The following is a 13,096-nucleotide window of genomic DNA, read 5'->3' on the forward strand; positions in this document are numbered from 1 at the left end:
GGTGTGTTAGATATCCCTGTTAATGATATTGAGTCTGAACGTGTTGGGCCATGATTTTTCTTTAACTTTGATTAACTTCAATTTTGCTTTGAATAAAGAAATTGATGCTCCTGTATTAACTAGTAATATTGATGTTTCATTATTTGCTATGCTCAATCTAATCTTTATATAATCAACTCCATGTAGCTCTAATGAGTAAATTGATCTAGGGTTTGAGGTGACTCCTGTTGGTCTAAAAAATATTGTCTTCTACTTCCTGTATCTGAGCTGTAGTATGGTATATGTTTCGTTGTTGTTGCTCTGTTTCTTCATTTGTTATTGCCCTTAGATTTTTGTTTGATCTGTTCTGATTATTGTAGTTGGAGCTGTATCTTTCGTTATTGTATCCCTGAATAAATCTGTTGTTATATCGAATATTGTTTCGCAGGTTGTTATTGTAGCTGTTATTGTTGTTATTTCGATTGTTGAACTTGGTAATATTTCTGTTATTATAGTAGTTTCTGTAAGGTTGGTTTGTATTTAGACCATAGTTGTTTTGTTTGTTCCTATTCTAGGTTTCCTTGGTTTCTATGATAGCTTCTACTGTAGTGTTGTGTATTTATGTTAAGGACATTAGTAGTTCTGTTTGTTTCATCACTTTCATTCTCCATTACTTTCTGTGTTGCATCGGTTATTGTTGCAAAAGCACCTGCCTTCAACAGTATTTTAGTTTCAGAGTTTGCTACCTTTTCTTTAAGTGTTAAGCGATACCTGTTTTAATTGCCATATCATGAGCTATTTATTCTGGAATTCCTTGTTTAAAAAGAAAGTAACTTTAATTTTTCTGAATTCAATTCGACCTCATTGCAAATTGATTGTGGATTGATCCCTTGTTTTTATGGATTTTAGCTTTGCTATTACTTTATCAGGTGTTGTTTTTCTTCGCATCTTCTCTTTATATCACTGATTAATTCTTTAAAAGTCGTTATATTGCTAGGTAACCCTATTCTAGCCTTACCAGTCAGTCTGGTTCTTATGAATTTTACGAGCATTTCTTCATGATTCGGATTTAACTCGAACAGTATCGTGGAAGCGTCCTCAAATGCATCAAAGGTATCGGGTGACCCGTCATATGTGGGTACAAGACATGTGGCTATGTTAATATCAAAATAAGCCATTTTAATTTTTTATGCAGCTTAAGTAAGACAAATATGATCTGAGATAAGAGTTTAAATGATAATCTACTGGTTGTTAACAGTGTTAATTTGATATTTTTATCCTCTGAGCCATTTTACAGACAAATCAGATGAATTGTTACGCGAGTCGTCATTGGTTTTTGATGTACTCATAGCAATTATAATTTGTATTAATGCATTCAAAGTTTTGCTGAATTCTAATAGTTTGTTAAAAGTATATTTATGTTTATGTTTTTCGATGTCATTTTGAATATCTTTAAATGTTTCTTCGGCTTTAATTCTTAATTGTGTTCTTGTACAAGTTCTGTGATTAGGATCCTGTATTTTTTTAAATATATGTTTCAAAATTTCGATTTTATCGCTTATAGTAATCATTCCATTTTCATATTATTTTCACTTACTTCCTATTTCATATTTCCTAGCTTTTAAAACCCATTTGACTTTATTTTAAAGTTACAATACCTTAATGGAATATGCGACGTGCATTTTGTTGCTGCTTATTTATACCGGTGCTTGGAGTTCATTCAACATTCATTTCGCACTTACACTGCACTAAATGTTTTTATTTTTCATTCTGAACTGTATAGAACTTGCTTGTAGCTGTTTTTCATCGTTATTGTTTTTATTTACATATGGGTTACTTGCAGCCAGCTTCTTTTGTCTTCTTTTTTTTTTCTTTTCGTTTCTTACTATTTCTTTTCTAGATATCAGCGTGAAGGACATACAATGGATCAAGATGGGCCATCACACAAACGCCTAAAGGAAGATAAAAGGTACGCGAAGTGTTTTAGTGAGGTCGCATTGATCCTAAGCTAATCTGTAATACAGATGGGTTACGAACAATGAATCCCTCACTACCCACGACATGGACGGTTGGTATGGAAGTCGTGGTTGCCTTTTGAAGGTTTCACTCCGCGATAACAAAAAAAGACGAGAGCCACGATGAAGCTACTTATAAGAATTAACCTTTTATTTCTCAACATATCAAAACTGTGCGATCAATTTGCCTACATGTTAAATATTATCTAATTAATCTATATACGTTCTTTAGTAATGCGTTCATGTGCTTAAGCGTATCTTTAGGTAAGAACTGTGATGTAGAATATCCTTTTAAATGTTTTAATAGATTATTAAACTGTTGATAACGATATCGTTTCACTCACTAACTGTAGCTGTTCTATTTTTGGTAGACGCTTTTTGGTCTAGACCAGCGTAACGGTTTATGGTGCGCATTGGTGAAAACGAAATTGCCATGAATGAATTCGTTAATCACCGAGAAAGGATCATAGAGGCAGCGTCAATACTCCAATACCCTACCGCAGGATGCAACTGCAGCTGCATAATCATCACGAATCATCATGTTTGCAAGCGGTGACGTGCGCATCACTCGGGCCGCGCTGGCTGAAGCAGTTGGTCGAATTGAACTTGGGCCTGGGGATGAACTAGCCGACCTACGCCAAACTGATATCGGTTGCGATCGCAAAGATGGACGTGCTGAAGCTCCTTCACTGTACCGTACCGTACTGGAAACTAACCACGAGCGCACGTACCCGATGGACGAGCTGAAGGTGGTGAACCGCTCCTGCACCTGCTGGTGCTGCTATACGTTTAGCTCGGCAAGATTCATTGCGCCAAACTGCGTTCGCTGAAAGTTGTGTCGTTGCTGGAGATGGACACCATCATCGGGAAGCAGTACGCACAGTACGGCGGCGAGGAACCGTACTGGCAGCTGAAGCAGCTCGAGCAGCTGATCATAAGCCACGAAATAGAGGTCGAGTTGAAGCCAACGTTCACTAAAACACCTACAGTTGAGCAAGGTACTGCACAAGGTACTGTTTTTTCCGGCAGTTGAGTCAGCTAAAGAAGCTGCGCCTGCAATTTTATATCGTGTTGGACGTACTGCAGGCCATCGGGCAATCGTGTGTCCTGCTGGAGGACTTGTACATATTTAACGTGGCAGAGTGCAGCGGCAACCCAGTGCGCTTGCAAGCGAACCCGCCCGGCTTGCGCCAGTTGAAAATTTTGCACAGCACTACGCCCCATTCGTTCGCGGACATTAAGCTGCCGCGGCTGGAAAACTTGACGGTAGGTTCGGTGGCCGTCAATTGGCCGGCCTTCGCAGACCTGCATGCTCTCAAATACCTCAAGATCGAGATGCCGTGCAGAACACCAAGGTGGGTGGCGGTGAACAGTATTTGTGCCGCTATCAAACGAAACCGGAGCCAGCTACGCTTCCTGCGCTGCGTGATGTTCTCCGCACGCTCCATCATTGAAAATCTGTTTGCCATGCTGCCCTGCTTGTCCGTCCTGCGCACGCTTGTGCTGCAAAAGGTGGAGCGGTTGAACGATATTGTAGCACCCATGCTATCGCATACCCGCTTCACGCATGAATGCTACCAGCCGGGTAAAACACTGCACTTGCGTCCCGTGCTTTACTGCACATCCGGTTCCGTGTCTTACCATGGTGGTCGCACCTCCCAAATTGGAAATAAACAAGGAAGACCTTCAAAGTAGGTGATAAATAAGGAAGAACAATTTGCATAAGAAACGCATTAGACCTTAAGCAAAACATTGTAAATTGTAAAAGCCCACCAAGAAGGTGGCCCTCTTGACAAACATTCGTTCGTGAAAGCGCGTCAAGTTGCGAAAGGGAAAGTCACGAGCGTAAACATCTGGTGGACAAATGTGCGCTAACTTTCTTAAAATGGTAGTACAAATAAAACTACCAGAACGGACAGAAGGTCAGTTCTGATCGGACACAGGATCGTAAATCTTGTCCCTTCAACTCATTTATGAGCAGTATTGTCCCCTACCCAAGGTACGGATTTACTGTCTCCAAAAACGCACCGTGTATCAGTTCCATCAGGTCAGCAAAACTCCAATCCGAAAAGTTAACGTATGCTAGGTGCCATAACGTCGAAAGTTCCCACGGTTCGGCATAACTGGAAGTCCGCTTTTCACCTGACGCATCACACCGATAGCAATTGTTACGCAAGGCGAACTCAGTGCTAACTCAACTCTGCGACCAGGCCTATGACGCGAACCCGTATCGAACCAACAACATTTTTCTTCACCACATGGTGACCGTAACAGTTTAAACAAGTGCGCGTAATCAATCGTCATATCGACTCAAATAAGTGCAACAAAAACAAAAAGTTTCCTATTCGAAGCGCTTATGGGCCTGACGCGGTCTATCGCAATGTTCATGAATGCTCGCTGTCTCATCAAAGTTCCGGGATCCAGTTGACTTTCCATCATCGGGAGATCGAGCTTGGCCTCCCGAATGCCGTAGATCCGACAGGCTTGGGTGGCATCCGCACACGTTTTCGGCGACCGCGGTATTCTGAAGCGCGGACGGACTTCGTTGATAATCTTTTTTTTTCATCGCGCTCGATCGGTGTGTGATATTTTATTTCGTTCGTTTCGTGTCGGTTCGTCTTCAATTGTGCCCTTTCCTTGTGACTGGTCGGCCCGCCAATTCTCCCCCCTTCCCTTCCCTGCTTGCGTCAGGCCACTTTGTCGGCCACGGTCCATTCCGTTTCCTTTCCCCATCGCGGGCGGGCAAGAAATATCACCGGCCAAAAACGAATCACGCCTGAATCACATCCCCGTGGCCGCAGTCGCGAGTGTCAAATAGGCCCCGGCACGAAGGAAGGCAAATCCGAACATCCCCGTCGTTAACATACCAAAACGTACGGCCGCCATCATAACTGTTTTGACTGATATTTTCACTACCATCACTGCTACTACTACTACCACTATTGCCGTGGCCACTGGCCATTGCTGGTGCAGCAAGAAATCACAGCAGTGTTTTCAAAATACCTCAACGGGCGCCGCACAGTGATTTGTTGTTATGAACGGTGCAATAAAATGCGTGAAGCAAGTATGGTTCACCTTGTGAGTGCATTCGGTGCCTGCTACTACTACGTGCGAGGGTATCAGCAGAAACAGTGTATTTCGTCGTCTGTTTGCTCGCGGTGTTGTTATCACAAAGCAGGCCGCGCATCGAGCCGCGAATAAACGTGGAGCACACACACCGACTGCATGCAGGCAGGGGCACACACACACACATACAGGATTAGGATCGTGAGGTGCAAGGGTGTGTGGACCTTATTCGAGAGCGTGTGAAACTAGGAAACGAAAAGAAGGAAATGTGAATACTCACAACTAGCTTAGCAACTCACCTTTGATTATACCCCGCGAGCGAACGAGCAGCGCTGCAATTTCGTCACTCGTCACTCATAGCGGCTGGTTGTGCTTTCTCACTCTGCTATTTCCAAGTTGATTTTTACCGCGATTTTCTTGGTGTTTAAGTGCTTGAACTGTTTTCGTTCGGTTAATTTGCACTCGCGCGTTCACGTATCACAAATTTACCTGTGAATTGTACCTGTGAATTGTACGGTTCAACATATAAACATTCCGATCCGCCTGCGGTTGTTGTGACCACTCACTGTGCAGTTGAACTTTGCGCTATTTTGCGATGGCGTCCGTGATCTGTAAGAAATGTGAAGTTGCTATTAGCAACGATCCAATTCCGTGCTTCGGTCTGTGTGAACACTATTACCACGATAAGTGTATTGGACTTTCAACCCCGCTCCTGCGTGATTTTAAGAAGTCCCAAAATTTATTCTGGGCTTGCGCAGATTGTACTCAGCGTTTGCACGGCCTTTCTCGTGATGCTGCCTACCTGTTGGAATCGTTGCAGTCCGATTTCCGCGATACCTCACGTTCTGTGCAGGCGACATCAGCTGGCTTGCGACTTGAACTTTCCTCTTCACTGGATTGTTTTAGAAACGAAATAGCTTTGATGAAACAGGAATCAGCATCGTCAATTCGTTCCGTGAAAGATTTCATCGACTCACTTACTGCTTCTCACTCAATGGAACGCAACTACTCACAGGCTCCACTACTCACAACGCTTGATGAAGTTAAGCATGGCATCAAGGGGCTTGATCTCATGCACCGTGAGTTTCTCACTTCCTTCAACTCACTAATGAACAAGCTCAACTCTCATCTTGCCACGCATACAACTACATCGAGTGCTCACCATTCCGCGATTCCTGCTACGCACTCAACGACCACGAATCCAGTTGCGGCCTCTAAGCTCACCCATCAAGCTGTTGGTGAGAATCCTTCCAAACGTCGATTGATGGATCGCTCTCCCGACTCGTCGCCTACCAATACCGTTACACGCGCTATGCTGTCATCGGGTACAGGGTTGTCCTACAACAATATTACGACCGTTCCTGAACGCCCACGCCGTACTTGGGTCTTTATCTCCCGTATTGCTCCTGATACTCCGATTGAAGCGATCCGTGAAATGGCCTGTTCCAACATAGGGACAGACGACATCTTGGTATACAGCCTTGTACGACGCGACCGGGATCTTTCTACGCTCTCCTACGTATCTTTTAAAATTGGTGTACCGGATTCGCACCGGGCTATTGCTTTGGCTGCTTCAACCTGGCCTCGCGGGATCTCTTTTAAGGAGTTCATCGACCTTAATCCCCGCTCCGTCAATGTTTGGCGACCCACTACAGCAGCATCCCATGCACCTTCTGCGCCTGTTACCCGTGAATCGGATCATCATTCATCGCCACCTTCTATCAACCACACGACACAACTGCGAAACGCTGATTTCACTATTTCGCCCGATCATGGTCCTATGAGCTTGCTTTATACGCAGTACTTTCAGCAAGCGTAAACCGGCTGATCCGGCTGAAGATTTTCATGAACTACTGACTTTACCCGAATTGATGGAAGCTAACCCTGCATCTAATACACACAATCCGTCTGACTCTCTTCCGCCGTTAATAACTTGCAGCGAGAGCACTCCCGGCGCATCTCGCTCTCTCATTCCTTCGATCGATCGACTAAACATCTACTATCAAAACGTAAGAGGATTGCGCACAAAACTAGACGAGTTACGCCTCTCTCTATCTGAGCTTGATATGGATGTGTTGGTGTTAACTGAAACATGGCTCGATGGCTCAATTCCGTCCTCTCTTATCTCGGAGGATGCGTATGTCATCTATCGCTGCGACCGAAATCCTCTCAACAGTAACCGTTGCCGTGGTGGTGGTGTACTCATTGCCTGCTCTTCCGTGCTGAACACGTCAACTTTATCACTGCCGTTCGACTCGCTGGAGTCTGTTTGGACAATTGTTAAGCTTCAAAACCTTGCAATCTATATCGGCGCCGTTTACATCCCACCCGATTTGCGTTCTTCCGAAGTAGTCCTTGACGTTTTACATGAGAGTGTTAGTTTCGTTGCTGGCAAACTTAAACCAAATGATCTTATGGTGTTACTTGGTGATTTTAATTCACCATCACTCTCCTGGCAACCGTCGGCATCGTGCGTTAATCAGTTCATTTCTACTGGTGTATCTCGTGAAAATGTTTCTCTGCTTGATGGAATGTCGGTAAACGGTTTGCTGCAATTATCCGGCATAAAAATATACGCGGAAGACAATTAGATCTTCTATTTGCCAATGCTGCCTTCTTGGAGTGCTGCTCCCCGTCATAGCTTCACCTGTTCCACTCGTCGCGCTAGACAATCATCATCCTGCTCTTGAGACAAGCGTGCTCCTTACGCACTCTCGCCCTGCATCCTCCCAACGAATACCTACGGCTCGTATGTTCAATTTTAGGAAAATGGACTACCAAAAGCTTCATCGTATATTAGCCGATACCGATTGGTCCTTTATTGATGCTGACTGTGACATAAATCAAGCTGTAGCAGCATTTACTAATGTAATCACTTCCGCCTTCCCTTCCTGCTGTCCTCTCCTTAAACCCGCTCCTAATCCTAAGTGGTCAAACAGAGCTTTACGCCTATTAAAATCGGACAAAAACCGCGCTCAACGCGCCTACCGTTTAAATAATACTTTACACAATCTTTGTGTATATAAATATGCGGCTAAGGCTTATCGTTTTCTTAATCGCCATCTGTATCGTCGCTACGTTAGGCGTCTTCAAATGCGCTTCACTATTGATCCTGGGTCATTCTTTCGTTTTGCGAACTCTCGGCGAGGCTCTGCTAGCCTTCCATCCACCCTGTTTCTTGATCTGTCCTCTGCTACGTCCAATCCTGATATATGTAACCTGTTTGCCAAACATTTCTCTAGTGTATTTGTCGATCCTAGTACTTTTAAGGTTCCTTTGGACGTAGGCTTGTCTTACACGCCCTCTGATGTGATATCATGTAATTCAGTCGTTGTAAGTGAAAGCCTAGTAAAATCCGCTTTATCCAAACTTAAAACTTCGTTTTCACCAGGCTCCGATGGCATCCCTGCCTGTGTTTTGAAAAATGTGGCATTACCCTCACTCCTATTCTCACTCGTCTTTTTTCCGCTCGCTTAGTGTAGGGATTTTTCCTAGTCAATGGAAACTAGCTTGGCTTGTTCCCATTTATAAGAAAGGTGACCGCACACTAGCATCAAACTACAGAGGCATCTCTATTATTTGTGCGTGTTCTAAAATCCTCGAGTCAATTGTCCATTTATCTGTAATGCCTTGTGTAAAAATTATATTTCTACGGAACAACACGGCTTTATGCCCAATCGCTCAGTGTCCACCAACCTAATGTGTTTTTTGTCTTCTCTATATCACTATCTGTCTAGTGGTAAGCAAGTAGACACTATCTATACCGATTTCAAAGCGGCATTTGACAGTATACCTCTATCATTACTTGTTGCTAAGCTTCGAAAACTAGGTTTCGGTGGCTCTATATTGCCGTGGTTCAACTCTTATCTTGAGAATCGTTCATATGCAGTTAAAATCTGTGGCTCTTTCTCTGAATGTTTTCTTAGTTCTTCGGGTATCCCTCAAGGTAGTGTCCTTAGTCCCTTACTGTTCATTCTCTTCCTCAATGACTGTACTTCGATCCTTCCTCCTAACGGCTTCTTGCTATATGCGGATGACGTTAAAATTTTTCTTCCTGTATCTTCTACAGCTGATTGTCTAGTCCTTCAATCCTGGCTCTGTAAATTCTCTACATGGTGTGCTTCTAACGGTTTAGTCCTGTGTCCTGAAAAATGTTCTGTCTTGTCTTTCTTCCGATCTTCTACAAGTATAACTCATGCTTATAGTGTCTGTGATGCCCCTATTCCCCGTGCGTCCTTGTCTAAGGATCTTGGCGTCTTCTTTGACCCGAGTCTTTCTTTCAAGGAGCACACGGACTATGTCATCAACAAGGCCAACAAAAGTCTTGGTTATATTTGTCGCATGTCCACTGAAATTCGTGATCCTTTTTGTCTTAAGTCCCTTTATTGTTGTTGGGTCCGTTCCGTACTGGAATATGCCTGTGTCATCTGGTCTCCTGTTCAACTATCTCTGCTCCAAAGGATTGAGAGGATCCAGAGACGTTTTACAAGGATCGTATTTCGTAGTTCGCTGGGTCATCACTCTATTCCGCTTCCTTCGTATGACGATAGATGCACTCTATTAGGCCTTGCCAAGTTGGAGCACCGCCTCTCGGTCGCTCAGGCTTCTTTCGTCGCTGGCATATTGCTCAATACGATTGATACTCCTTCACTTCTGTCGCGCTTACATTTGTATGCACCTTGTCGCACCTTACGTTATCGTTTTCGTCTCCAGTTACCTATATGTCGTACACGTTTTGCTCGCAATGAGCCTTTTGTAAGAGCTATGTCGTCTTTTAATAGTACTTCTGATCTGTTCGATTTCAACATATCCTATCCTGTCTACCGATCCCATCTTCGCTCCTTTTCCGTACCATAAACTCCTTCCAACTCCTTCGTGAATAATTGTATACTATAGTCAGTAAGTACTATTGCTGTAACCCAACGTGGCCGAGCAATTAATAAAATAAAATAAAATAAAGTAAAATAAATAAAAATAATCGAAATATATTTGCGGTGCCTGAAACGATCACAAAACTCATGGATTAATATAAATGTACCACGATGTTCTGAAAGCAATATGATTCAACCACTCGTTGGCGGGTTGCGTGCACTGGCGTTGATCAAACGCCCGTCCACTACTAGTAGCCCTCGGCCGTCAAGGACGGTGTGAAGCGAACTGTCCTTCTCCGAATCGCTACGCCTGGAATGAACGATCTCAGTTTGACGCATTGAACTACAGCTATCACGTGAGTATGCTCCCGGTTCGATATGCTTAACCAAAGTGTTTTCTGCATCCGCTAGCTCCTGTTGGGTCAACATTTCATCTTCTCTAGACTGCCTCTCTTTAGACGGTCTCTCGGCTCTGATGGTTTCTAGTGCAAAATGCTTCTTCAACGATTTATTTTGTAGCTCTTCACTTACTCCATCACACGAGCGCACATGCAAATTCAAGTATGTCGCACCTGGGACGTTCTTGGCGATTGGACAGAAACCGTATATAACCCATCCCAGCTGAGTTTTGGAAGCAACGGGCTCGTTATACCTTCTTTCAACGCTATTGAGTGGTCTGGTCACGTGACGATTATCAATTCCTATTTTATGCTATTTCGATTCTATTTTTGCATTAAGTCATACAATTTTTTTATAAAATATGTTTGGTTCAGCTTGTAAGAGTAGTGCGATTCGCTTATTTAAAACCCATATCGGACATACAAGACAAAATAAATTTAGTAAAATGAATACATTCTTAAAACCAAATATCATACCTTACGTCGAAAACATCACTTCCATAATTGTATATTAGGCTAGCTCAAAAACTAAATCACGTTGGTTCTGTAATGTTTCTCTGGATCTGGATGGATGGAATTTAAAAGCGCCAAAAATAGTTTTGTGTTCTTTGGTTTTAAATGTATATTTTTAAAGTAATGCATCAAAATATTAGTACAATATAAATAAACAACACAATATATAAAAACGGTAAGGACCGATACTGTCTCGTCATGGTAAACACAGGCTCCTCGTCATGTGTACGAGAATCATATGCCACCATCCGGCACGGAAACCACAACCAAATGGCTACATATAGTTAGGACGGCTGACCAAACTCACCGTTGGCACGTTTATTCTATTTAATCGAATTGAATTTGATATAAACGGTCTAGTCTAGGAGGCACCTAAAATATAGAATCAGATGATGTTTATATTATTATAGACTACCATATCACAAGGAACTGTAGTATCTTTACTACTTTCCAGATGATAAAATGAGCCATGAATATTAGATTGTAATAGTGCTGACATTGGGCGATGAATAATTCATGTGAATCATAAATCACTGAACAATGATTTCAACTTAAATGTTTACTTAATTTCCTTCTTGTTGTTTCGTATCGTTCAGATCGTAAACATTGCAAACTAGCGTCGCACACATACAATCACATCCCTTAGCTGATTCTTCTTCAGCTTAGCTGTGAAAACGGGGTTAATACGTGACCTGGTATTTCAACAGACCTTGGGACAGAATCAAACAATTTTGATTTGTCCGCACGCACGCCCGCAGTAGCGATTACCGCTGCCTTTTGAGATTCAGTTTGACAACAGCCGTCGATATTTGATTACAGGCAGCAGTCGCAATATAGCTTGAAAAATACCGATTTATAAAATGTGGATGCAAAATACTAGTTTTTAGTGCTCTACAAATGTTTATGAATCGAAAACAATTCATTTATCATACCCGTATACCAGAACATTCTAATATTTCTGGCTTTTAAGCGGTTTCAATTTGTTAGAAAAATGAAATTTCTATCAAACTTGAAGCAAATTGTACTGATTTGACATTTTATTTGTCAAATTTGGAAAACCGCGTACAGGTGTCCCCGAGATACGACTGTATTTGGGACCAAAAAATGTCAAGATCGGGGAGTTGTGGAATCTTAGGGAATATGTTTGTAACGGTTATCTGCACAGAAATTCAAAAAATATATCAATTTCGTCTCAATGAAAACTTTTAAGTGTCAAAATTAAAATGGTCCAGTACACGCCAAAGTTTACGCTTCGTGTGATGTCCGTATATGGCAGGAGTGGATTCGATTGTGATACAGTGGAGCGCCGTTTATCCGAGCTTCTCGAGACTTGACCTCGCCCGGATAAGCAAATAACACGGATAATGAGTCAAATTAAATATTTTATCACCAATTTCTGATTAGGTTTGAAAAAATTTTCTTATTTTTTAATAAAAATAACCAAGTTTTTATTTACTTCATGTTTTTCCATAAGAATATTTCCAATTTGCCATGAATTATAGTGTTTTTGTTATGACAATGTGCTCTTATAACCGCTTTTTCAAATATCCTCCTCATAACGCAATAGCACGGATAAATGGCGCTCCACTGTACAGTCTGTTCCCGAGTTACGCGGTTCTCGACTTACGCGGATTCTGAGATACGCGGTTTTCTAAATTTGACAGATCAAATGTCAAATCAGTACAATTTGCTGGAAGAAATGTGCAATGCAGTATGAATTGCAGTTTTGCTAATCCACTTACAAGCGAAAAATATCGGATATTCTGTAAAAATCGTATCAAATAAATGAAAAAGTATAAAAAGTACTAAATTGAATAAAAACCACCGAGTAACCAATTGTGTTTTGGTAAAAAATCGCGAAATTTGACTTACGCGGATATTCGAGTTACGCGGATTCTTCGGGAACCCAGAAACCGCGTAACTCGGGAACAGACTGTACGTAGTTTTTACCCACTCTACGGCACATCAACCACACCAGCCATTCGGGGTTATACGCATACATCAACATATGATCGAATCCACACCTGTCATTTTGTTTTCATTTTTCTACAGCACGGCAGTCGAATTATTCGGGATAAGCCTGTAATTTGATCGAACGCGGGGCCGTCGGGCACCGTCCCTTTTGAGCGGGAGGGGGGGGGGGGGGGCGGGGGTAAGTGGGGGGGGGGGTACGATTTTAGCACGTACGTACGGTTTTGGCACGTAGCACGAGGTGGAATGGACTCATAAAGTAGACAGATTACCCCCGGCAGTT

Source organism: Anopheles arabiensis (assembly GCF_016920715.1).
Source record: "Anopheles arabiensis isolate DONGOLA chromosome Y unlocalized genomic scaffold, AaraD3 chrY_contig0001, whole genome shotgun sequence".
Classification (NCBI taxonomy): Eukaryota; Metazoa; Arthropoda; class Insecta; order Diptera; family Culicidae; genus Anopheles; species Anopheles arabiensis.